Consider the following 24639-nt stretch of genomic DNA (forward strand, 5'->3'; position numbering starts at 1 on the left):
TAAATTTAGCTGCAAGGATTGGTTGTTTTTCAAATCCCGGCTGTTGTCTTGAGGTGAATGGAGGGACCAGGGTTTTTTCTGTGCTGTTTACTGACCAGTCCAGACCTCCCACTCCCTGACCAGTCTCCAGATGCTGGCCATTCTGTAATATATTCATATCTGCCTCTCTTTTATCTTTGCATTAATATTTTGGGGGATTGGTGGTTGAAGTCCCCCTTGCCAATGGAAACTTTTGTAAATCACCCCTTTTGCCTCTATGGAGAGGGTGAATCTCCCCCTCCTGTTTTTGTTATATATGATGCTGCTGTAACTTCAGATCTATATTAAGCACAGCCCTTGTCCAGACATTATCACAGTGCTATACCTCCATCCCTTGGCCATCAAGGCAGCAGCTTTTGTGGAAACCTGGTGTTTTGACCATTGAAGGTTGCCCTCAGATTGTGGACAGTTGCAACTCGCTGCTGCTGAGTGGTAGAGAGGCTTTGTTCAGCAATAGTCAGGGGCTGGAGGAAGGGACCTCGAGCACCGTCAGAACACAGGGTCTGAATCCCCCCTTCCTCCCAGTAGCTGCTGTTTAAAACGATTTGCCAATATTAGCAGCGCACTAATTTTCACCCAAAGTAAGCTCTTAGTTCCCACTGTTTTTTCCTGACTGACTCGGTGCTGTGAGACCCTGCCAAGTGAGAGAGGATCCCATTTACACTCCTATTCTGCTGAAGAGGGAGCTGGTGGGTTGCGTCTGCCTTTAGATTTCAACGTCCGTGATGCTGGGGCACCCAGCGACCACTTTGAAGTTTAATCCTCGGGGTTTAAGGACAATTTCCAACCTCTCTGATTTTCTTTGTGTGTATGTGGGGTGGGGGTGGAATTTATTTAATTTTTTTTAAATCATGAGTTTTGGGACACATTTTTTGCATGACCCGAACTGGGGAAATTGTTTTGTGTAGCTGTTTTTGTATTAATTTCTTTGAATGATTGACACCCTTTCATTTGAAAATTGTTTAATTGAAACCTGGCACCAGAGGGAGGAAAATAATGTTGTATTAAATATGGACTGGGAAAAGTTCACATTTATGATTATAATAAAGATTCCCCTTCTATAGTTTAACATAACATTGGCCTGTCTTGTCATTACTTGTGTTACACTGAGGAGGTTTGTTTACAAGTTTCGCTTTCAATTGCTGACTCTTCATTCATAGTCAACAACTATAAATTGTTCTGATGTCTTCCGTGTACAGACTCCGGCTGCTTCAACCAGTGCCTTCCCATTCACAAATAGACCCTGACAGTGGCTTTGCTCATCCTGAAGTAACTGAATGGGGAAATAGACTCGAATGGCACCCTGTCACCACTTTGTGTTGTGATCAGTGGGGACATCCTTCCCTTGATAGTGGTAGCTAACCCAATGGCTGCGGTCATCTGGTTCACGCCCAGCATGCCTACCGGGATGTTCACAGCTACCTGGGCATCTTCGATCCCAACTTAAAAGCATGAACACCTGGAACAGTTGAAATAGAAAAACTTTATTGACCTCACTTACTCCACCAGGTCAGTCTGGTTCAGGTTCCATTTTAGGGTCTGGGACAATTGAATGTGGGTTCCTGTCCTTTCAAGAACAGCTGAGGTCAGCCTTGGCATCATCCCCAGAACTACAGCCCAGGTCAGCGTCCAGAATGCTGGGCCACACAGTGGTTAGCACTGCTGCCTCACAGCTCCAGGGACCCGGGTTCGATTCCTGGCTTGGGTCACTGTCTGTGTGGGTTTCCTCCGGGTGCTCCAGCTTCATCCCACAGTCCAAAGATGTGTGGTTTAGGTGGATTGGCCGTGCTAAATTTCCCCTTTAGTGTCAGGGGGACTAACTCGGGTAAATGCCTGGGAGTACGGGGATAGGGCCTGGGTGGGCCGAATGGCCTCCTTCTACACCGTAGGGATTCTGATTCTAACCCTTGGCAGAAGCTGCAAAATACTCACTTGGTAATCAGAAGTTTGTGCAGCATTAAAACCAATATTGGCGTTGCAGGTAAATATAAATCCACACTGAGTTCTGACATGCTTAGTATGTAAAGATGGATTGGGTCCCTGTTTGAGAAAGGGGATTAAATGGTTGGTTAGAGTACACGGAATCAGGCAAATGTACAAACTTTGAGTAGAATCTGAGAGATACAAAGAGCAGGACTGACTGCTACAGTAACTACAACACTTCATGCTGCAAAGTGCTTTAGGGTGCCCTGAAATGTGAGATGGAAACGGGATGGGGAGTGGAGATATTAGGGTCACTGAACACTTCTCATCCGCAAATCTGTTACTAACCAAAAGAAAACACAAGTCTAAGTCTGTGTCTAGTAAAATACTTTATTGAAATCCCGTCATTCACAATTTCCATTGCTGAAGACGCTGGAAATTCTGAACGAACTAAGCAGGGAAGGAGGGAAGTATACCAAACTCACTAAAAAAAACCTTCTTTGTAAAACACCAAAAATAAGTTAAAGAATTGTCAAATGACATTTAAAAATACGCACACGCGCGTACACACACACACGCTCACACACACACACAAATACTCTTAATAAAGACACAATGGACCATACAGGTAGCTAATACTGTAACAGTTTCCCACAGCAGACATAAGCACTTACTGAGGTCTGAGAGTGGCTAGCCCAGAAAAACACATACCTAAAAAAAATTCTAGTAGTATTTGATGGACACTAAGTCCAGCTAGTCTAAGGGGGCAAGAATCCAGACTGGGGTTGCTGTGTGTGAACTTGCAGTCCAGCCATTTTATACCCAATCCATTTTGAAACCTAATGTAACATTAAAATGTTGATTTTTTTTTTTAACCCCTCCATTAGTTCCCTGGGGTAATGGCTGTCATTATGGTCGAGTATTGCCACACTGCCAGACTGTGCAAGGGACAAAAAGGGCGAAAGAAATAAAAATTAACAGCAAATGATTTAACCCACGCCTGTCTTTCATGCACAAATAGTAAATTTGTCACATTTCACAATCTTGACGATTTTCCTCACCACAAACAAAGAATCTGGTTAAAACGCTAAGCATTAATCAAACTTAACAATTCATTAGCTTATAATGGGCACTCAGAGAACATCTCGGTGACTGGGGAAGATCCCAATTCCTGATCATCTTGGGCTCCAGGGTGTAAGAGAGAGAGACAAGGAATCGGGGGATAAATAGGGAGTCAGGCAGCAGAAGACAGTGAAAAACAGGCGCCCAAAGGAGAAGCTTTTACCCTGGAATGTCGAGTTATTGTTTCACTAAGACATTGAAGCGGGCTAGAGTAACACATCCGTTATCACACTAAATAAATGTGATCACCACTGCTTTCTACATTCACCTATCAAATAAAACAGCTTAACAATTCCAAGCGACTTTCATTTGAACCAGTGCAGACTCAAAAGGAGATGCGCATCAATCAGATAAAACATTTCATTGTTGCACCCTGCTATTGGATACAGAGCAGTGAGCATCAAGCCCTATAAAAATAAGGCATTCTGGCTGCTTGCTACAGCGAATCAAGCCACCATACACAAAGGACTTACAGCAGAACCACATTTGCTCCACCACCAATGTGATAAAGTTTTATGACTATATGACCTTGCAGGGACCAGCATCAGAGTCACGAGGAGAGGATTTCAGCACCTCTTTGTCCAAACACACAAGCTAGCAGCAGAATCTGGGTGAATATTAGAACGAGGAACTGTTTTGTCTATGACCTTGCTAAATGTCCCAAAGCCCTCAGTCTCCTCATGAGCAACGCAACCTGACCCAACTCAGGAGAAAACAATCATACATTTGATCGACACACACAGGAACTCAGTGTGGGAAAATGTGAACTTGTTCATTTTGGCGGGGAGAATAGAAAAGCAGCGTGGAGAGATTGCAGAACTCTGAGCTACAGAGGGATCTGGGTGGCCCGGTGTATGAATCAGGAAACGTTAGTCTGCAGCTGCAGCCAGTGATGAGGAAGGAAAACGGAATGTTGCTTATCGCGAGGGGAATGGAATATAAAAGTCAGGATGTTTTGCTCCAGTTGTGTTGGTGAGATCGGCCCAGTGTGCAGATTTGGCCTTCTTTAAGAAAGGATATAAATGTTAGAAAGTCTGAAAAAGGGTCACTCGACCGATTCCTCAGATTTGGGGCCGGGTGGGATGGTATTGATAATCTTATTGAAACATAGACAATTCTGAGGGATCTTGTAGGGTGGATACTGAAAGCATGCTTCCCTGTGAGGCAAAGAACTAGCAGAGAGATTAAAAAGGGATCTCCCCTTCAGGACAGGGAAAAGAAAGCTTCTGTCTGAGAATCCAGAGCAGTGGAGTCAGGGTCTATGAATATCTTTAAGGATGAGGTAGATAGATTCTTGACTAACGAGAGAGTTAAAAGTTAGTGGGGCGTTGGCAGAATGTGGAGTTGAGGCCACAACTAGTTCAGCCATGATCTTATTGAATTGCAGCAAGAAGTCTCACAACACGGGGAGGGGGCATGGTGGTTCGCACTGCTGCCTCCCAGCGCCAGGGACCAGAGTTCGATTCCCGGCTTGGATCAGTGTGTGTGTGTGTGTGTGTGTGTGTGTGTGTGTGTGGAGTCTGCACGTTCTCCCGTGTCTGTGCGTTTGCTCCCACGGTCCAAAGATGTGCAGGTTAGGTGGATTGGCCGTTCTAAATTGCCCCTTAGCGTCGGGCGGGGGGGGGGGATTCGTGGGGTAAATAGGTGGGGCTCACGGGATAGGGCCTGGGTGGGATTGTTGTTGGTGCAGGCTCAATGGCCAAATGGCCTCCTTCTGCACTGCAGGGATTGTATAATTAAAACACCAGGTTAAAGTCCAACAGGTTTATTTGGAATCGCGAGCTTTCGGAGCCAACAGATGAAGGAGCGGCGCTCCGAAAGCTCGTGATTCCCAAATAAACCTGTTGGACTTTAACCTGGTGTTGTGAGATTTCTTACTGTGACCCACCCAGTCCAATGTCGGCATCTCCACATTATTGAATTGTGGTGCAGGATCGAAGGGCCAAATGGCTTACTCCTAATTCATATGTTTATGAAACAAACACTGCCCATTCTGCTGAGCAAACTGATAGCGTTCAGGGAACAATGTGTGTCCTGCTCTTCGCCTCTCTGACAGCAGCTAATCTAGAGAGTCCTGAAGGGCTGGACTGTGGCCCCTGGCCCACCTCAGTGAGGACAAGTGAATGAGCGCAGGGACTATGCATCCCAGTGATCAATAGGTTAAATCAATGTTCCGGATAGCCTCAGGATGCTGAGCTTATCCCAGGCAATGCCAGCATTTCAACTCTTTAAAGTGGGAGTGACAGAGCTTTGGCCCAGTGACTGTGGCTGGACATCTGTGATCCCATCAGCTGGAGCCAACAGGCTGCAGAAAGAATCCAATTACCACAGCCCACATCTTCAATCTGTGTCTTTATTGTGTGGCTGCACAGAGACCAGAGAGTTAAGAGAAGCGATCTCAAACACAGAAAGGAGGATAGGACTGTATGTCCACACATCGAGGAGAAGGGAGTGCGGAGGGTTCTTCAGGACTCAGTGTTAACAACAGTTAGGTACTGCAGCTGTGTGTGTGGTGGTGGAAGAGGGGGGAGGTTCAGCGGAAGAAAATTTCAGCATCTCTCTCATTGGTGGCTATCTGGAGGAGGAGGAGGAAAATGGGCAGCATGTCATTTGGGGTCAGAGCTGGGCCCATTGCCGTTTGTTATCTATATCAACGCTTTGGATGAGAATGTACAAGGATTGATCAGTAAGTTTGCAGATGACACTAAAATAGGTGGTATTGTAGACAGTGAGGAAGGTTATCAAAAAACTACAGCAGAATCTTGATCAGCTGGGGAAGTGGGCCCAGAAATGGCAAATGCAGTTCAATACAGGTAAGTGTGAGGTGTTGCATTTTGGAAAGTCAAATCAAGGTAGGACTTTCACGGTGAATGGTAGGACCTTAGGGAGTATCGTGGAACAGAGGGACCTTGGAGTTCAGGTGCACGGTTCTCTAAAGGTGGACTCACAGGTAGATAGGGCAGTGAAGAAGGCTTTTGGCTTGCTGGTCTTCATCAGTCAGGGCATTGAGTATTGAAGTTGGGAAGTTATGTTGCAGTTGGACAGGACACTGGTGAGGCCGCATCTGGGGTACTGTGTTCAGTTTTGGTCGCCTTGCTATAGGAAAGATGTTTCTAAACTGGAGAGAGTGCAGAAGAGATTTACAAGGATGTTGCCAGGACTCAAGGGACTGAATTATCGGGAGAGATTGGCTAGGACTATTGTCTTTGGGGCGTAAGAGACTGAGGGGTGATCTTATAGAGGTGTATAGGATCATGAGGGGCATGGATAGGGTGGATGCAATCAGTCTTTTTCCCGGGGTTGGGGAATCGAGAACTAGAGGGCACAAGTTTAAGTTAAGAGGGGAAAGAATTAATGGGAACCTGAGGAACTTTTTTACACAGAGGGTGGTATGTGTGTGGAGTGGGCTGTCGGAGAAAGTGGTTGAGGCAGGGACATTGACAACATTTAAAAGGCATTTGGTCAGATACATGGATAGGAAAGGTTTAGAGGGATATGGGCCAAATGCAGGCAAATGGAGTTAGCTTAGATGGGCTTTTTGGTCAGCATGGACCAGTTTGGGCCGAAGGGCCTGTCTCCGTGCCGTAGATTCTATGTCCTCTCTTGATCATCACACCGTGTGGCTGAGCTGCAACCAATCATTGTCTGTATTAATGAGACACAAGGAGATGGAGCAGGAGAGAATCTCTCAGCTTCTACTGTTCTTGTACAGGGTACACACTCCATGTAAGTATTCTTTCACCAGTGTAAAGAGAAGCAATGTCCAGTGACAGGATTCTCGGATCAGTAACTGGAGAACAATAATTGTAGATGATAAACAAAGGAAGAAGTGGGGGAGATGAGGAGAATGTTTTTTTGCGAGTTGTTGTGATCTGGAAGGCGTTGCCTGAAAGGGCGGTGGAAGCAGATTCAATAGGAACTTTCAAAAGTGAATTGGATAAGAAAAGTTTGAAGGGAAAATACTGCAGGGCTATGGGGGAAAGAAATTGGGGAGTGGGAGTAATTGGATAAAGCTTTTAAAGAGCTGGCATGGGTATGATGGGCTAAATGGCCTCCTGGCAGCTAAGCTTTGATACAAATTCTGCATTGCTGAAGTAAGCCTTCGTCAGGTGGTCTATAAACTACCTTGGATCGAATCACCTTTCCACCTATCAACATCTCTCCAACTCCCCTTCCTTAGCAACCCTCCTTCCGTCACTCATCTTCTGACACTGATGTTATCCACACTGCCAAGAGAAAATTCCAGTTATCTTATAAAAAAGCTCAAGTGTAATATAAATCAGCTTCTGCCCCTGGACTGCCCCAGCGCCCTACCCTTCCCCAGCAGGCTCAGTCTCCACTTAAAGATTTGGTGATATTTCTGACCCACTTCTCAATCCCATACTTTAAAACAGTTCAACACCTTCGAATCTCGCTCTCCATTCAGCAAGGTGAGTTCCAGACTGCTCGAATACAGTCAGGTGGAGTATAAATCCCACCCACACCAGCCTGACTATCACTCCAGCCACAGGACTGTGGACAGAGCCACCATATCCACTTCAGACACTGCTTCAACCAACACAAGGCGCTCTATCGAGTTTCACAAAGGGAATAACACTTCTTTATTTCTGTAACTTCATCCTTCTCCACCCCCAGCCAGCGAGCCCTACAGGTCGTGCAGAGCCGGATGCCAAGGAAGCAGGGGCAGGGTTCCAGAATCCATCCAGGAATAACCTGGAGCCAGAAGGATGAGGAAGATGAAGAACAGAAAGTGAATAGTGTGGGAAAAGAAGAGGATCGGAGGGAATGGTGTTCACGCAGAGATTTTCAGAGACTGGGAGTCTCACACTGAGACAATTTGGTTACTAAACGTGGACAATGAACAGTGGCGGGGGAGTTCAAATAGAATTGAAAATGCCCACTCACATGGGCCCGGGACTGGCCTTCCCCATCCCATTCCGCGGTCTGGAATTGATCCCTATACCATTCCAGGTCTGGGATTAATCCTGCCCTATCCCTTTCCGGAGTCCAGGATAGATCCTCCCCCATTCCATTCCAGGGTCCAGGATAGATCCTCCCCTATCCCATTCTGGGGTCCAGGATAGATCCCCTCCATTCCATTCCAGGGATGGGACTGATGTCCCCTCTCACGCAGCTCCCTTCCCAATAAGACCCTCAGGATGAAGATGGATTGGCAGATCTGTGTTTTGTAGTGTTACGGATCAGAGTGGGCGGACCTCCCACACGTTAACAAAGCACCAAAAAGTTAAAACCCTATCTTTGTTTTTAAAAACTAAAGCTTTAAAATTAGTGAAGAAAATAAAAGTAGCAATAAAACTCAGTTCTAGTCGCTGCCGATCGTAGCCACGATGCTTGTGGTCCTGGTGAATCCCAGCTACGATGCTTCTGACTTCACTGGTAGTAGATATGATGCTTGCACCTTGGTTGACCGCAGCTGTGACGCTCAGGGCCTTGGGTGATGTGAGCTACGATGCTGGTTACTGGTGTTGGGTGGAGCTCAATGTGCCGAGGACGATGGTGATTCAAGCTGGATCCCGATGAGTGTGGGGAGATGCTGCGAGCTGACCGATGGCAGGATGGGCCGGGGATTCTGGCGAGCCCCCGGGGGCAGTGCCACTGCGGGCCGGATTAGCGGGGGAGGTGGCTGGTTGAGTGGAGGCCGGGACTGGAGGAAGCGACCCTGCTGCAGGGGAGGGGGCTGGCGGTGGAGGGCAGGGGCCGCTGGCAGAGTCGGCCTGAGCAGAGGCGGAGGCTGGGAGAGGGTTGCGGGGGTGGCTGGGGTGGCAGCTGGGGTTGGAGTGGGCAGAGCCGGAGCAGCAGACACAGGCGTCACTTGGACCTATGGAAAGAAAAGGTGAGATGGGGTTGGGTAAGGAGAGGTTAAAGTTCAACGTCAATGGGCACCAAACCCATTCCAAATGCACAAAGTAACACAACTCTGCTTCAAGTTCAGCCTTTCCTGCACACTGGCTTTGGTGAAATGTAACTAATACCCACCCGCACCTTCCTCCAGTGCCCACACTGCCCCCCGGGTTAGGGTATAACTCATGTACCTCGGCTTCTTCTTCCGCTTCCTCCTCGCTGCTGGCTAGCGACTGGTTGGAGCCGCTGCCATCGTCCAGTCCCGACAGCGTCCCGACATTCCCCTGAACTTCCTGCTCTGCCTCCCACTCCTGTAGAATCTCCTCCAGGTTGAAACGGCGACGATAACTGATGAAGAAAGTCTTCACCTGGGCCAGCGTCTTGTTCCCGATCACTTCCGCGATGGCCTGGAAATTCCGCCCATATTTACGGATCCCTGAACACAGAAACATTTTGGGATTTTTTTTCCTTTGCGGTGGGGATGGGGACTTTCCACCTTCCAACATGCTATCCAAAACAGAGTGTGTGTTCCTCCCACTCCAAACTCCCTCCCCTAGTCTCTCCTACTAAGGAAGTGAAGTAACTGGTGCCCCACGTCTAATAGGGGGTCTTACTTCATTCCATCTCCCCTGCTCCCTACAGCCTTTCAACTTAACTTCAATCAACACAACATGGATCAGGAACTAAATGGAATGGGGGACGGGGTGGAATAGGGAATGAAACATCATCACCTTTCTCATCTGACAGGTCAAGTCAAGCACCATTGAGTACATGAACAGACTCTGGCCAGCTGAGGAGAATCGCTAAGAGCCTGCCTGAATGAGATCCCTCACTCATGCCAGAGAGTAGGAGGTAACTGGAGTGACATGCTGTCTCTAAATGGCAGAGGGTTGGGAGGGAGGGGGGGGGGGGGGGGCTGCAGTATTCATGAAGAGGTGTGGATACCTTGAACAGCGAGGAGCTGCTCCTCAGTCGTCCATCGAGAGTTCAGCTTCGGGTTGGTCTGTGGAGATGGAGGAGGAGAGAATTACAACACAAGGTTCATCCGAAAATAAACCACACTGTACATGCCAAACTTTCGGCTCAAGAAGTGAAGAAACTTCCATTTCTCAAGCGTTCTTTCAACCCACGAGACATCCCAACACATTTCACAGCCAATGCAAGACGAATTGAAATGTAGTCACTTTCACACAGAAAGATCCCAGAACAGAAGTGATGGAATAACCAGATCATCAACATTTTATTGATGTTGGGTCAGGGGATAGAAGTTAGCCATGGGGGCACTGCGGAGAACTCCTACCCCTCTTCTGGAAGATTGGCCATGGACTTTTTAAATATGTATTCATGGGACATGGGTGTCGCTGGCTGGGCCAGCATTTATTGCCCATCCCTAGTTGTCTTTGTTCAGAAGGCAGTTGAGAGTCAACCACATTGCTGTGGCTCTGGAGTCACATGTAGGCCAGACCGGGTAAGGACAGCAGATTTCCTTCCCTAAAGGACACTAGTGAACCAGATGGATTTTTTCGACAATCGACAATGGTTTCATGGTCATCAGTAGATTCTTAATCCCAGATATTTTTTATTGAATTCAGATTCCACCATCTGCCGTGGCGGGATTCGAACCCGGGTCCCCCTGAACATTAGCTAAGTCTCTGATAAATAATCTAGCGATAATACCACTAAGCTATCGCCTCCCCTGAAATATTAAAACACAAACCCGAGAGGACAAACGGGTCGACAATTACATCTCATCCAAAGAATATTCCCCCTTGAGAGTGTAACGTTTCCTCAGTACTGACCCTCCCACAATGCAGCACTCCCTCAGCACTGACCCTCCCAGTGTGGCACTCCCTCAGCACTGACCCTCCCACAGTGCGGCACTCCCTCAGCACTGACCCTCCCACAGTGCGGCACTCCCTCAGCACTGACCCTCCCACAGTGCGGCACTCCCTCAGCACTGACCCTCCCACAGTGCGGCACTCCCTCAGCACTGACCTTCCCACAGTGCGGCGCTCCCTCAGCACTGACCCTCCCACAGTGCGGCACTCCCTCAGCACTGACCCTCCCAGTGTGGCACTCCCTCAGCACTGACCCTCCCACAGTGCGGCGCTCCCTCAGCACTGACCCTCCCACAGTGCGGCGCTCCCTCAGCACTGACCCTCCCACAGTGCGGCGCTCCCTCAGCACCGACCCTCCCACAGTGCGGCGCTCCCTCAGCACTGACCCTCCCAGTGTGGCACTCCCTCAGCACTGACCCTCCCACAGTGCGGCGCTCCCTCAGCACTGACCCTCCCACAGTGCAGCGCTCCCTCAGCACTGACCCTCCCAGTGTGGCACTCCCTCAGCACTGACCCTCCCACAGTGCAGCGCTCCCTCAGCACTGACCCTCCCACAGTGCGGCGCTCCCTCAGCACTGACCCTCCCACAGTGCGGCGCTCCCTCAGCACTGACCCTCCCACAGTGCGGCGCTCCCTCAGCACTGACCCTCTGACAGTGCGGCACTCCCTCAGCACTGACCCTCTGACAGTGCGGCACTCCCTCAGCACTGACCCTCCCACAGTGCAGCGCTCCCTCAGCACTGACCCTCCCAGTGTGGCGCTCCCTCAGCACTGACCCTCCCACAGTGCGGCACTCCCTCAGCACTGACCCTCCCACAGTGCAGCGCTCCCTCAGCACTGACCCTCCCACAGTGCGGCGCTCCCTCAGCACTGACCCTCCCACAGTGCGGCGCTCCCTCAGCACTGACCCTCCCACAGTGCGGCGCTCCCTCAGGACTGACCCTCCCACAGTGCGGCACTCCCTCAGCACTGACCCTCTGACAGTGCGGCACTCCCTCAGCACTGACCCTCTGACAGTGCGGCACTCCCTCAGCACTGACCCTCCCACAGTGCGGCACTCCCTCAGCACTGACCCTCCCACAGTGCGGCACTCCCTCAGCACTGACCCTCTGACAGTGCGGCACTCCCTCAGTACTGACCCTCAGACAGTGCGGCGCTCCCTCAGCACTGACCCTCTGACAGTGCAGCACTCCCTCAGCACTGACCCTCTGACAGTGCGGCACTCCCTCAGCACTGACCCTCCCACAGTGCGGCACTCCCTCAGCACTGACCCTCCCACAGTGCAGCGCTCCCTCAGCACTGACCCTCCCACAGTGCGACGCGCTCTCAGCACTGACCCTCTGACAGTGCGGCACTCCCTCAGCACTGACCCTCCACAGTGCGACGCGCTCTCAGCACTGACCCTCTGACATGCAGCACTCCCTCAGCACTGACCCTCCCACAGTGCGACGCGCTCTCAGCACTGACCCTCTGACATGCAGCACCCCCTCAGCGCTGACCCTCTGACAGAGTGGCGATCCCTCAGTCCTATACTGGGCGAGATGCCTTCAATTACATTCAGGATAAATCAGCAAGGCTCAGTTGAGACTCATCCCTGTGTCAGGAGTTTGTGGGTTTAAAATGCACTGCAATACCGGGGGAGTGCGACAGTTGGCAGTGTTATGCTCTAAATGAGACACAGCACCAATGGAATTGAGGTGCATAGAATACAACTTTAGTTATAAAACGCTGACATTATCGATTTGTGAGGCGGTGTGACCGGAGTTTGTGATTGAAGCAGACAGCAGGGTCAGACAGCACTGTATGGGTTACAGGTGACCACAGCAGATAATGCTCAGGGGAAGGGGAATCACAGCATGACTGTCAGGGTCAGTCTGCTCCCACTCCGATTCTCTGATTGTACACGACCTTCCCTCACTATCTGAATAGAAGTTGGAATTCCTCCATCAGATACAAGTATTGGAGGATACAAGCAAGGTAATGATAGAGGGAGATTTAGTCGTATCACACTCATACCTCTGGTGGTCGCAGTTTGTCAATCCCCCCATCCAGTGTCTGTTTTAATGAGCTGTTTATCTGCTTTATTGTCTGCACCTGTGGTTTAGAAACAAGACACACAATATGACATCTCTGGCAATAATTTATGAACAGCTACTATTAAGACCTTTCAGAAAACAGCTATTCCATTGATCGAAGGGCTGAATGGCCTCCTCCTGCTCCTATTTTCTATCTTTTTATTGTCATCAGTCCCAGTCTCTTCTTTCCCAAAAATTCATTTGATTTCATCTCTTACCATCATTCACTCCCAGGACAGGTACAGCATGGGGTTAGATACAGAGTAAAGTTCCCTCTACACTGCCCCCATCAAGCACTCCCAAGACAGGTACAGCATGGGGTTAGATACAGAACAAAGAACAAAACAGCACAGGAACAGGCCCTTCGGCCCTCCAAGCCCGTGCCGCTCCCTGGTCCAAACTAGACCATTCTTTTGTATCCCTCCATTCCCACTCCGTTCATATGGCTATCTAGATAAGTCTTAAACGTTCCCAGTGTGTCCGCCTCCACCACCTTGCCTGGCAGCGCATTCCAGGCCCCCACCACCCTCTGTGTAAAATATGCCCTTCTGATATCTGTGTTAAACCTCCCCCCCCTTCACCTTGAACCTATGACCCCTCGTGAACGTCACCACCGACCTGAGGAAAAGCTTCCCACCGTTCACCCTATCTATGCCTTTCATAATTTTATACACCTCTATTACGTCTCCCCTCATCCTCCGTCTTTCCAGGGAGAACAACCCCAGTTTACCCAATCTCTCCTCATAACTAAGCTCCTCCATACCAGGCAACATCCTGGTAAACCTCCTCTGCACTCTCTCCAATGCCTCCACGTCCTTCTGGTAGTGTGGCGACCAGAACTGGACGCAGTATTCCAAATGCGGCCGAACCAACGTTCTATACATCTGCAACATCAGACCCCAACTTTTATACTCTATGCCCCGTCCTATAAAGGCAAGCATGCCATATGCCTTCTTCACCACCGTCTCCACCTGTGACGTCACCTTCAAGGATCTGTGGACTTGCACACCAGGTCCCTCTGCGTATCTACACCCTTTATGGTTCTGCCATTTATCGTATAGTTCCTCCCTACATTATTTCTACCAAAATGCATCACTTCGCATTCATCAGGATTGAACTCCATCTGCCATTTCTTTGCCCAAATTTCCAGCCTATATCCTTCTGTAGCTTCTGACAATGCTCCTCACTATCTGCAAGTCCTGCCAATTTTGTGTCGTCCGCAAACTTACTGATCACCCCAGTTACACCTTCTTCCAGATCGTTTATATAAATCACAAACAGCAGAGGTCCCAATACAGAGCCCTGCGGAACACCACTAGTCACAGGCCTCCAGCCGGAAAAAGACCCTTCCACTACCACCCTCTGTCTTCTGTGACCAAGCCAGTTCTCCACCCATTTAGCCACCTCCCCCTTTATCCCATGAGATCCAACCTTTTTCACCAGCCTACCATGAGGGACTTTGTCAAACGCTTTAACAAAGTCCATATAGACGACATCCACGGCCCTTCCCTCGTCAACCATTCTAATCACTTCTTCAAAAAACTCCACCAGGTTAGTGAGGCATGACCTCCCTCTCACAAAACCATGCTGACTATCGTTAATGAGTTTATTCCTTTCTAAATGCGCATACATCCTATCTCTAAGAATCTTCTCCAACAACTTCCCCACCACGGACGTCAAGCTCGCCGGCCTATAATTACCCGGGTTATCCTTCCTACCCTTCTTAAATAACGGGACCACATTAGCTATCCTCCAATCCTCTGTGACCTCACCTGCGTCCAGTGACGAGACAAAGATTTGCGTCAGAGGCCCAGCGATTTCATCTCTCGTCTCCTGAGCAGCCTTGGATAGATTCCATCAGGCCCTGGGGATTTGTCAGTCTTTATATTCTCTAACAAGCCTAACACTTCCTCCCTTGTAATGGAGATTTTCTCCAACGGTTCAACACTCCCCTCCGAGACACTCCCAGTCAACACAACCCTCTCCTTTGTGAATACCGACGCAAAGTATTCATTTAGGATCTCCCCTACTTCTTTGGGCTCCAAGCATAATTCCCCACTTTCGTCCCTGAGAGGTCCGATTTTTTCCCTGACAACCCTTTTGTTCCTAACGTATGAATAAAATGGCTTGGGATTCTCCTTAATCCTGTCTGCCAAGGACATTTCGTGACCCCTTTTTGCCCTTCTAATTCCCCGTTTGAGTTCTTCCCTACTTTCTTTGTACTCCTCCAGAGCTCCCTCCATTTTTAGCTGCCTGGACCTAACATACGCCTCTCTTTTAGAAGGAGTAAAGCTCCCTCTACACTGTCCCTCATCAAACACTCCCAGGACAGGAACAGCACGGGATTAGATAGAGTAAAGCTCCCTCTCCACTGTCCCCATCAAACACTCCCAGGACAGGTACAGCACGGGATTAGATACAGAGTAAAGCTCCCTCTACACTGTCCCTATCAAACACTCCCAGGACAGGAACAGCACGGGATTAGATAGAGTAAAGCTCCCTCTCCACTGTCCCCATCAAACACTCCCAGGACAGGTACAGTATGGGGTTAGATACAGAGTAAAGCTCCCTCTACACTGTCCCCCATCAAACACTCCCAAGACAGATACAGCACGGGGTTAGATACAGAGTAAAGCTCCCTCTTCACTGTCCCCCATCAAACACTCCCAAGACAGATACAGCACGGGGTTAGGTACAGAGTAAAGCTTCCTCTACACTGTCCCCCATCAAACACTCCCAAGACAGATACAGCACGGGGTTAGGTACAGAGTAAAGCTCCCTCTACACTGTCCCCATCAAACACTCCCAGGACAGGTACAGCACGGGGTTAGATACAGAGTAAAGCTCCCTCTACACTGTCCCCATCAAACACTCCCAGGACAGGTGCAGCACGGGGTTAGATACAGAGTAAAGCTCCCTCTACACTGTCCCCCATCAAACACTCCCAGGACAGGTACAGCAGGGGATTAGATACAGAGTAAAGCTCCCTCGACACTGTCCCCATCAAACACTCCCAGGACAGGTACAGCACGGGGTTAGATACAGAGTAAAGCTTCCTCTACACTGTCCCCATCAAACACTCCCAGGACAGGAACAGCACAGGGTTTGTTTGATAAGAGCTCCCCCTACTGTATCAGAATTATATTTTCCGTTTCCTGTATCAGGCATCTTGTGGAGCGAGCTATCGAATTAGGAATCAGTCTTGTCGCAGGATAGGGAGTGGGAGTCGGCACAAGACAAGACTTCTCAAACCCATTCAAAACTGAATTCTAAACACTGGGAAACCAGGACTGTGTTCTTACTTTCCCTCACAACCCCCAACACCTACAACCCAAACTCCAGCCCGAGCTCTCTGCTGTTTGACTCCAGAAACAGAATTTCAGGATTTAAACCACACTGCACTATACGTCTGTAATTGCCTTCAAGCCCAACCCAGATCTGGTTTCTCCCACTTGCTTCACCTGGCGTTTGATGGAAATGAGCTGCGAGTCCAGCTGTCGGAGGGAGATGGTGGCAGCATTGGGGTTAGCGGAGACTCCAGCTACCTCATCCTGGCTGAGGTACATGTCTTTGGGTGGTCTTCTCTTCGAGCGCGGAGGGTGGTGACGATACTGGATGCTCTGCGACTCTCTCTTCACTGACATCGATTTGCCGTTTGTGGGTTTCTGTTCCCCAGAACGCTGTGGAAGGGCGAGAACCAGAAGCAGAGGTTAAACATTTGTGTTCAGATTCCCTCCCCTTTTAAATACTCCTGCAAACAGTATTCTCCTTGAATTGCTGTGCCAGTGTTGGTGTTAGGGTTAGAGATGGTGGTGAGCCACCTTCTTTGTAGAGGTTTCTAAAACCCCTTCAATTGCCTAACCATCATTTTCTAAACGCTAAAAAGCGAGCAGCGAAAGTGAAGTGAAGCAGTTCAGAGGTCCAAGTAGAGGAATGATTGGGAGATACAAGTAACAGGTACAAGTAATCCAAAGTTTGATGGAACGTTGGCCTTCAGGATGGTGTTTCTTCCCCCCTCTTATTGTTGGTTTCAGATGGCAGCTATTCACGGTCCTGCCATTAACACCTCCTCTAGACACACCTTTATTTTCTTTCCCTGCCCAATCACCACTATCCTTTACCTAACATTGTGATAAAAATTATTAATAATCACCCGATCACAGATCTTCCTTTTCTTCTGCTTCCAAACTTTCAGCCTTTCCACTTGCCCCGAAACGTTTTATATTCTATAACGAAAGCAAATGCTGTGGGTGCTGGTAATCTGAATAAAAACACTCAGAATCCTCAAGTGCAGAGGAGGCCATTTGGCCCATCGAGTCTGCACCGACCATAATTCCACCCAGGCCCTATCGCCACAACCCCATGGATGTACCCGAGCTAGTCCCCGACACTGAGCAGGCCAATCCAACTAACCCACACATCTTTGGACTATGGGAGGAAACTGGAGCACCCGGAGGAAACCCACGCAGACACGGGAGAACGTGCAGACTCCACACAGACAGTGACCCGAGCGGGAATCAAACCGGGTCCCTGGTGCTGTGAGGCAGCAGTGCTAACCCACTGTGCCACCCATTTAACATTCACAGATGCTGCCAGAGTTGCGAAGTCCAGAAGGTTGAAAGGTGTTGTTCCTCCAGTTTGCATTCAGCACAAACCCGATCAGACCTGCTGAGTTTCCCAGCATTCTCTATCACATGTCTAACTTGTTTCTGGTGAAAGGCCAATGGTCTGAAACGCGCTGCCTGACCTGCTGCATATTTCCAAACTTCTCTCTTCTTATATCAGATTTGTGGTAGCCAGGGTATTTTGCTTTTATCCAGTTTGTAAGAAGCTCTGCACAGATCCCATCTGGAGTAACTGGCTTCAGTTTTGGGCACAGAAGGAGGTACTGTCCTTGGGGAGGATGTTACCGATTCACCAGAACGATCCCGGGCCTAAACGGGGTAAATTATGCAAAGGCAAGGCTTGGATTCCCTTGCGTTCAAATTAAGGGTGTTTAAGATGATTAAAGGATCTGGCAGGGTCAATAGAGAGCAGCTATTTCCTCTGGTTGAGGTAAGTCCGGAAGGGGGGGGAGGGGGGGGGGGGGGGGGGGGAGAGAGAGAGAGAGAGAGAGAGAGAGAGAGAGAGAGAGAGAGAATGTTAGCAAACACTTCCTCACACAAGGGGGAGTGAAAATCTGGGACTCTCTCCTCCAGAACATTGTCGAGTTTGGGGGAAAATTTCAAATCTCCAAGTTGTGGCGGGAAGTATTTTGTTGGATAAGGGTATGAGGGTAGGAAGCAATCAGCAGGAATTCCACAACAAGAGTTACATGGGTACGATGGGTATAGAGGGATATGGGCCACACGCGGGCAATCGGGACTAGCTTAAAAAAAAGGGCAGCATGGACAAGTTGGGCTGAAGGGCCCGTTTCCATGCTGTAAACCTCTATGACTAACAGGCTCAAGGAGCTGAATGGCCTCCTCCTACTCCAGAGATAAGACCACACCCCACAGTTAAGTGGAACAACCACTTAGAGGAGAACCACCGAACGCTGCCCGTGGCACTGAGTTTCAGCTGGGGGCGGAAAGCGGGAATCCAGATAGAAATTAGTTGCACTGGAGACAAATCCCAAAACTGAGCAAGGAGTTAAATGGTCCTTTTGCGAACACTGGATAATCTTAACACAAAGGGCAGAATGTGGAAAGGACAAACTTACCTCCCTCTTGACATCAGGTTCATAATCACTGTCATCCGCAATCTGCACCGTCACTTCTCTGCCTCATCGTTACTGCAAAGCACAAGGGAGGGAGATAGAGCGCGATTGAAGCAGCATCCAACTTCGCTTGGTTCCCAGACACATGGATTCCTGTCATCCTTAGTCTCATGCCCTCCTTCCCAAAACGTATTTATTTATTAAACTTCATTAGGAAGCACTGGGTAGCTACAGAACAGCGGGCCTCTGGTTCAACTCCCACCCTCGGTGTCAGAGAAGAGAGAAATTCCTGCTGCGAAGCCATACCACAAGAGGGCAGTATTGGGCTGGGCTGCGATGTGCAGGTACAAGATACAAGGCTCGGCTGGGAATTATCAGAGGTGCCCGAGGGTTGGCCGTATTTAGCTTACAGCTCAGTGAGGTGGGGCGGGGCGGGATGGTGGGAGGGGGCAGAAACAGCTCACACCCTGTCCTCCCGCTCTTTCTTGTGCACCAGCTTGCGAGCCTGCCGGTCCATCACGCTTGTTCGAGTCCGAGTCTTCTTCCAGGAATAATAATATTTCACCAGGCTGGAGATGAGCTTGTCTGGCAGCTGTCAGAGAGAGAGGATATCACTGACAGATACAGTACTGGCTGGAAACCACTAAACACTTAGCAATTCTGCCAGAGTCATCAGCCCTGCTTTGCCCAGGCCCCTTCCATTATAAACAACTGTACCTTTCATGGATTCATGAAGGGAAAGTCGCGTTTGACGAATCTACTGGACTTTTATGAAGATGTCACTAGTGCGGTTGACAGAGGGGAACCGGTGGATGTGGTGTTTTTAGATTTCCAGAAGGCGTTCGATAAGGTGCCTCACAAAAGGTTGCTGCAGAAGATTGGGGTACACGGAGTTCGGGGTAAGGTGTTGGCGTGGATTGGGGATTGGCTATCTAACAGGGAGCAGAGAGTTGGGATAAATGGGTGCTTTTCTGGTTGGCAGTTGGTGACCAGTGGCGTGCCGCAGGGATCGGTGCTGGGGCCTCAATTGTTTACCATTTACAGAGATGATCTGGAGGAGGGGACTGAATGTAGGGTATTCAAGTTTGCTGATGACACGAAGGTGAGTGGGAAAGCGAATTGCGTGGAGGACGCGGAAAGTCTGCAGAGAGATTTGGATAGGCTGAGCGAGTGGGCGAGGATCTGGCAGATGGAATATCACGTTAGCAAATGTGAGGTTATCCACTTTGGAAGAAATAATAGTAAATTGGAATATTATTTAAATGGAGAAAAATTACATCGTGCGACTGTGCAGAGGGACCTGGGGGTCCTTGTGCACGAATCGCAAAAACTCAGTCTGCAGGTGCAGCAGGTGATCAAGAAGGCGAATGGAATGTTGGCCTTTATCGCGAGGGGGATAGAATATAAAAGCAGGGAGGTCTTGCTGCAACTGTACAAGGCACTGGTGAGGCCGCAACTGGAGTAGTGTGTGCAGTTTTGGTCCCCTTATTTGCGAAAGGATATATTGGTCTTGGAGGGAGTGCAGAGAAGGTTCACCAAGTTGATACCGGAGATGAGGGGTGTAGCTTATGAGGAGAGATTAAACAGATTGGGTCTGTACTCGTTGGAGTTTAGAAGGATGAGGGGTGATCTTATAGAGACATATAAGATAATGAAGGGGCTGGATAGGGTAGAGGTGGAGAGATTCTTTCCACTTCGAAGGGAAACCAGAACTAGAGGGCACAGCCTCAAAATAAGGGGGGGCCGGTTCAGAACAGAGTTGAGGGGGAACTTCTTCTCTCAGAGGGTAGTGAATCTCTGGAATTCTCTGCCCATTGAAGTGGTGGAGGCTTCCTCGTTGAATATGCTTAAATCACGGGTAGATAGTTTTCTGATCGATAAGGGAATTAGGGGATATGGGGAGCAGGCGGGTAAGTGGAACTGATTCGCTTCAGATCAGCCATGATCTTGTTGAATGGCGGGGCAGGCTCGAAGGGCCAGATGGCCTACTCCTGCTCCTATTTCTTATGTTCTTATGTTCTTTCATCACCTCAAAGTGCTTCATAGTGAGTGAAGCACGACTGTTCCATATGCTCACTATGGTTAACTGGGGAAATGTGGCAGCCATGTTGCACACAGTAGGATGGTAATAATTACTGTTTGGTTGGTTGAGGGGTAGTTAAGTGGCTTAGCATCACGCATCTCACCATTTCCCACTGCTCTCTGCTTACGGGAACAGATATTCAATGGAGTGAATCAATACTCGGTTCAATTCCACAACACCTTTACCATGAGGGGGGGAGCTTCCATTCCTGCCCCATTTCCCACCCCATCCCATGCATTCTTAGCCCTCGACATGCCCTCCCTTGCTGCAGCTTCAAGCATGACGACCATGCCAGCTCTTACCATTTGCTGAATGCGCTGGAAGCTTTTCCCATGGAAGCTGAAAGCTTGCTCAAACAGTACTTTGTCTTCGACAGTCCATTCATCCGGGAAAGGCGTGAAGTTGGCCAGATCGGCGAGAGACTTATCAACGTCGTGTTTGTGCCACAGAAGCATTCCCAAGGCCTGGGGAAGTGAAGAGAAAGAGTTAAAACACACATCACCATTCAGTCCCCTCGCAATCCGCCCACACCAAGTAACGCAGCCCTCCTCACTCCACACAGCCTGCTTAACCCACACTGTCTGCATCATCACACCCTGACTGCCTCGACCCCAGCTCCATCCCCAACACACTCCTCCAAACCCCTCCATTACATTCCAGTCTGTAACTCACTCCTGGGTATCTGTTATTCTATATATAAACCACCCCGAACCCCTCAATTAGATTCCAGTCTGTAACTCACTCCTGGGTATCTGTTATTCTATATATAAACCACCCTGAACCCCTCAATTAGATTCCAGTCTGTAACTCCCTCCCGGGTATCTGTTATTCTATATATAAACCACCCCGAAACCCTTGATTAGATTCCAGTCTGTAACTCACTCCCGGGTATCTGTTATTCTATAAATAAACCACCCTGAACCCCTCAATTAGATTCCAGTCTGTAACTCACTCCCGGGTATCTGTTATTCTATACATAAACCACCCCGAACCCCTCGACTAGATTCCAGTCTGTAACTCACTCCCGAGAATCTGTGATTCTATATATAAACCACCCCGAACCCCTCGATTAGATTCCAGTCTGTAACTCACTCCCGGGGAGCTGTTATTCTATACATAAACCACCCTGAACCCCTCGATTAGATTCCAGTCTGTAACTCACTCCCGAGAATCTGTTTTTCCTCAGATAACCGCTGCTCTCCCACCCCGAATCCATTGATTAGGTTTCAGGCTGTAGTTCAAACATTGGACCCACCAATAGTTTCTACATACCTGTTCTATGTTGTACCCATGCTTCTCCTTGGCCATAGCGATGTATTCATCAACTGAAAGAAAGATGCAGGGTTCGAAAAGTGCTTCAAGTTGGGGACCTTCCATAATAAGATGACTACCATATCATTTAGGAAGAACACTCGAACAGCAAAATTCAGTCCTTACAGAGGGTGCATTCCGAGAATCATCCAGGGATACAGGTGAACATTGGTCAGGATCTTGTCACACTGGTCTCCATCTCCAGGCACCATCACCTCTCACTGTAACCGGCTTGCCTGTTAACTCACTCACCAACTGCTCTGTCTCCCTGCTCTCTCTCCCTCACTTTGATTGGTTTCTCTCATCTCCCTCTCTCTGATTGGCCTCTCCTCTCCCTCTCTGATTGGCCTCCCCCCCTCTCTCCGATTGGCCTCTCCGATTGGCCTCTCATCCCTCTCTCACTCCGATTGGCCTCTCATCCGTCTCTCACTCCGATTGGCCTCTCCCTCTCTCACTCCGATTGGCCTCTCCCTCTCTCACTCCGATTGGCCTCTCCCTCTCTCACTCCGATTGGCCTCTCCCTCTCTCACTCCGATTGGCCTCTCCCTCTCTCACTCCGATTGGCCTCTCCCTCTCTCACTCCGATTGGCCTCTCCCTCTCTCACTCCGATTGGCCTCTCCCTCTCTCACTCCGATTGGCCTCTCCCTCTCTCACTCCGATTGGCCTCTCCCTCTCTCACTCCGATTGGCCTCTCCCTCTCTCACTCCGATTGGCCTCTCCCTCTCTCACTCCGATTGGCCTCTCCCTCTCTCACTCCGATTGGCCTCTCCCTCTCTCACTCCGATTGGCCTCTCCCTCTCTCACTCCGTTTGGCCTCTCCCTCTCTCACTCCGATTGGCCTCTCCCTCTCTCACTCCGATTGGCCTCTCCCTCTCTCACTCCGATTGGCCTCTCCCTCTCTCACTCCGATTGGCCTCTCCCTCTCTCACTCCGATTGGCCTCTCCCTCTCTCACTCCGATTGGCCTCTCCCTCTCTCACTCCGATTGGCCTCTCCCTCTCTCACTCCGATTGGCCTCTCCCTCTCTCACTCCGATTGGCCTCTCCCTCTCTCACTCCGATTGGCCTCTCCCTCTCTCACTCCGATTGGCCTCTCCCTCTCTCACTCCGATTGGCCTCTCCCTCTCTCACTCCGATTGGCCTCTCCCTCTCTCACTCCGATTGGCCTCTCCCTCTCTCACTCCGATTGGCCTCTCCCTCTCTCACTCCGATTGGCCTCTCCCTCTCTCACTCCGATTGGCCTCTCCCTCTCTCACTCCGATTGGCCTCTCCCTCTCTCACTCCGATTGGCCTCTCCCTCTCTCACTCCGATTGGCCTCTCCCTCTCTCACTCCGATTGGCCTCTCCCTCTCTCACTCCGATTGGCCTCTCCCTCTCTCACTCCGATTGGCCTCTCCCTCTCTCACTCCGATTGGCCTCTCCCTCTCTCACTCCGATTGGCCTCTCCCTCTCTCACTCCGATTGGCCTCTCCCTCTCTCACTCCGATTGGCCTCTCCCTCTCTCACTCCGATTGGCCTCTCCCTCTCTCACTCCGATTGGCCTCTCCCTCTCTCACTCCGATTGGCCTCTCCCTCTCTCACTCCGATTGGCCTCTCCCTCTCTCACTCCGATTGGCCTCTCCCTCTCTCACTCCGATTGGCCTCTCCCTCTCTCACTCCGATTGGCCTCTCCCTCTCTCACTCCGATTGGCCTCTCCCTCTCTCACTCCGATTGGCCTCTCCCTCTCTCACTCCGATTGGCCTCTCCCTCTCTCACTCCGATTGGCCTCTCCCTCTCTCACTCCGATTGGCCTCTCCCTCTCTCACTCCGATTGGCCTCTCCCTCTCTCACTCCGATTGGCCTCTCCCTCTCTCACTCCGATTGGCCTCTCCCTCTCTCACTCCGATTGGCCTCTCCCTCTCTCACTCCGATTGGCCTCTCCCTCTCTCACTCCGATTGGCCTCTCCCTCTCTCACTCCGATTGGCCTCTCCCTCTCTCACTCCGATTGGCCTCTCCCTCTCTCACTCCGATTGGCCTCTCCCTCTCTCACTCCGATTGGCCTCTCCCTCTCTCACTCCGATTGGCCTCTCCCTCTCTCACTCCGATTGGCCTCTCCCTCTCTCACTCCGATTGGCCTCTCCCTCTCTCACTCCGATTGGCCTCTCCCTCTCTCACTCCGATTGGCCTCTCCCTCTCTCACTCCGATTGGCCTCTCCCTCTCTCACTCCGATTGGCCTCTCCCTCTCTCACTCCGATTGGCCTCTCCCTCTCTCACTCATCGATTGGCCTCTCCCTCTCTCACTCCGATTGGCCTCTCCCTGTGACTGACGATCTATACTCACTCCGATTGGCCTCTCCCTCTCTCACTCCGATTGGCCTCTCCCTCTCTCACTCCGATTGGCCTCTCCCTCTCTCACTCCGATTGGCCTCTCCCTCTCTCACTCCGATTGGCCTCTCCCTCTCTCACTCCGATTGGCCTCTCCCTCTCTCACTCCGATTGGCCTCTCCCTCTTCACTCCGTTGGCCTCTCCCTCTCTCACTCCGATTGGCCTCTCCCTCTCTCACTCCGTTTGGCCTCTCCCTCTCTCACTCCGATTGGCCTCTCCCTCTCTCACTCCGTTTGGCCTCTCCCTCTCTCACTCCGTTTTGGGCCTCTCCCTCTCTCACTCTCGTTTGGCCTGCACCACCCTGTGACTGATCGTATCTTT

General features: G+C 50.1%; 1 pseudogene across 1 annotated transcript; it reads right to left on the reverse strand.

The window, feature by feature from the left end:
* Positions 1-2332: 2332 nt before the first annotated feature.
* On the reverse strand, positions 2333-21965 carry LOC144490792 (REST corepressor 3-like; annotated as a pseudogene). The gene is made up of 9 exons (XR_013497344.1): positions 21913-21965; positions 20943-21104; positions 19022-19149; positions 18561-18618; positions 16321-16539; positions 12801-12878; positions 9892-9949; positions 9138-9382; positions 2333-8923 (listed from the first exon to the last, which is right to left on the reverse strand). The product of XR_013497344.1 is annotated as an REST corepressor 3-like (transcript).
* Between the last annotated feature and the right edge of the window lie 2674 nt (positions 21966-24639).

The sequence above is a fragment of the Mustelus asterias genome, unplaced genomic scaffold (genome assembly GCF_964213995.1).
Source record: "Mustelus asterias unplaced genomic scaffold, sMusAst1.hap1.1 HAP1_SCAFFOLD_3807, whole genome shotgun sequence".
NCBI lineage: Eukaryota > Metazoa > Chordata > Chondrichthyes > Carcharhiniformes > Triakidae > Mustelus > Mustelus asterias.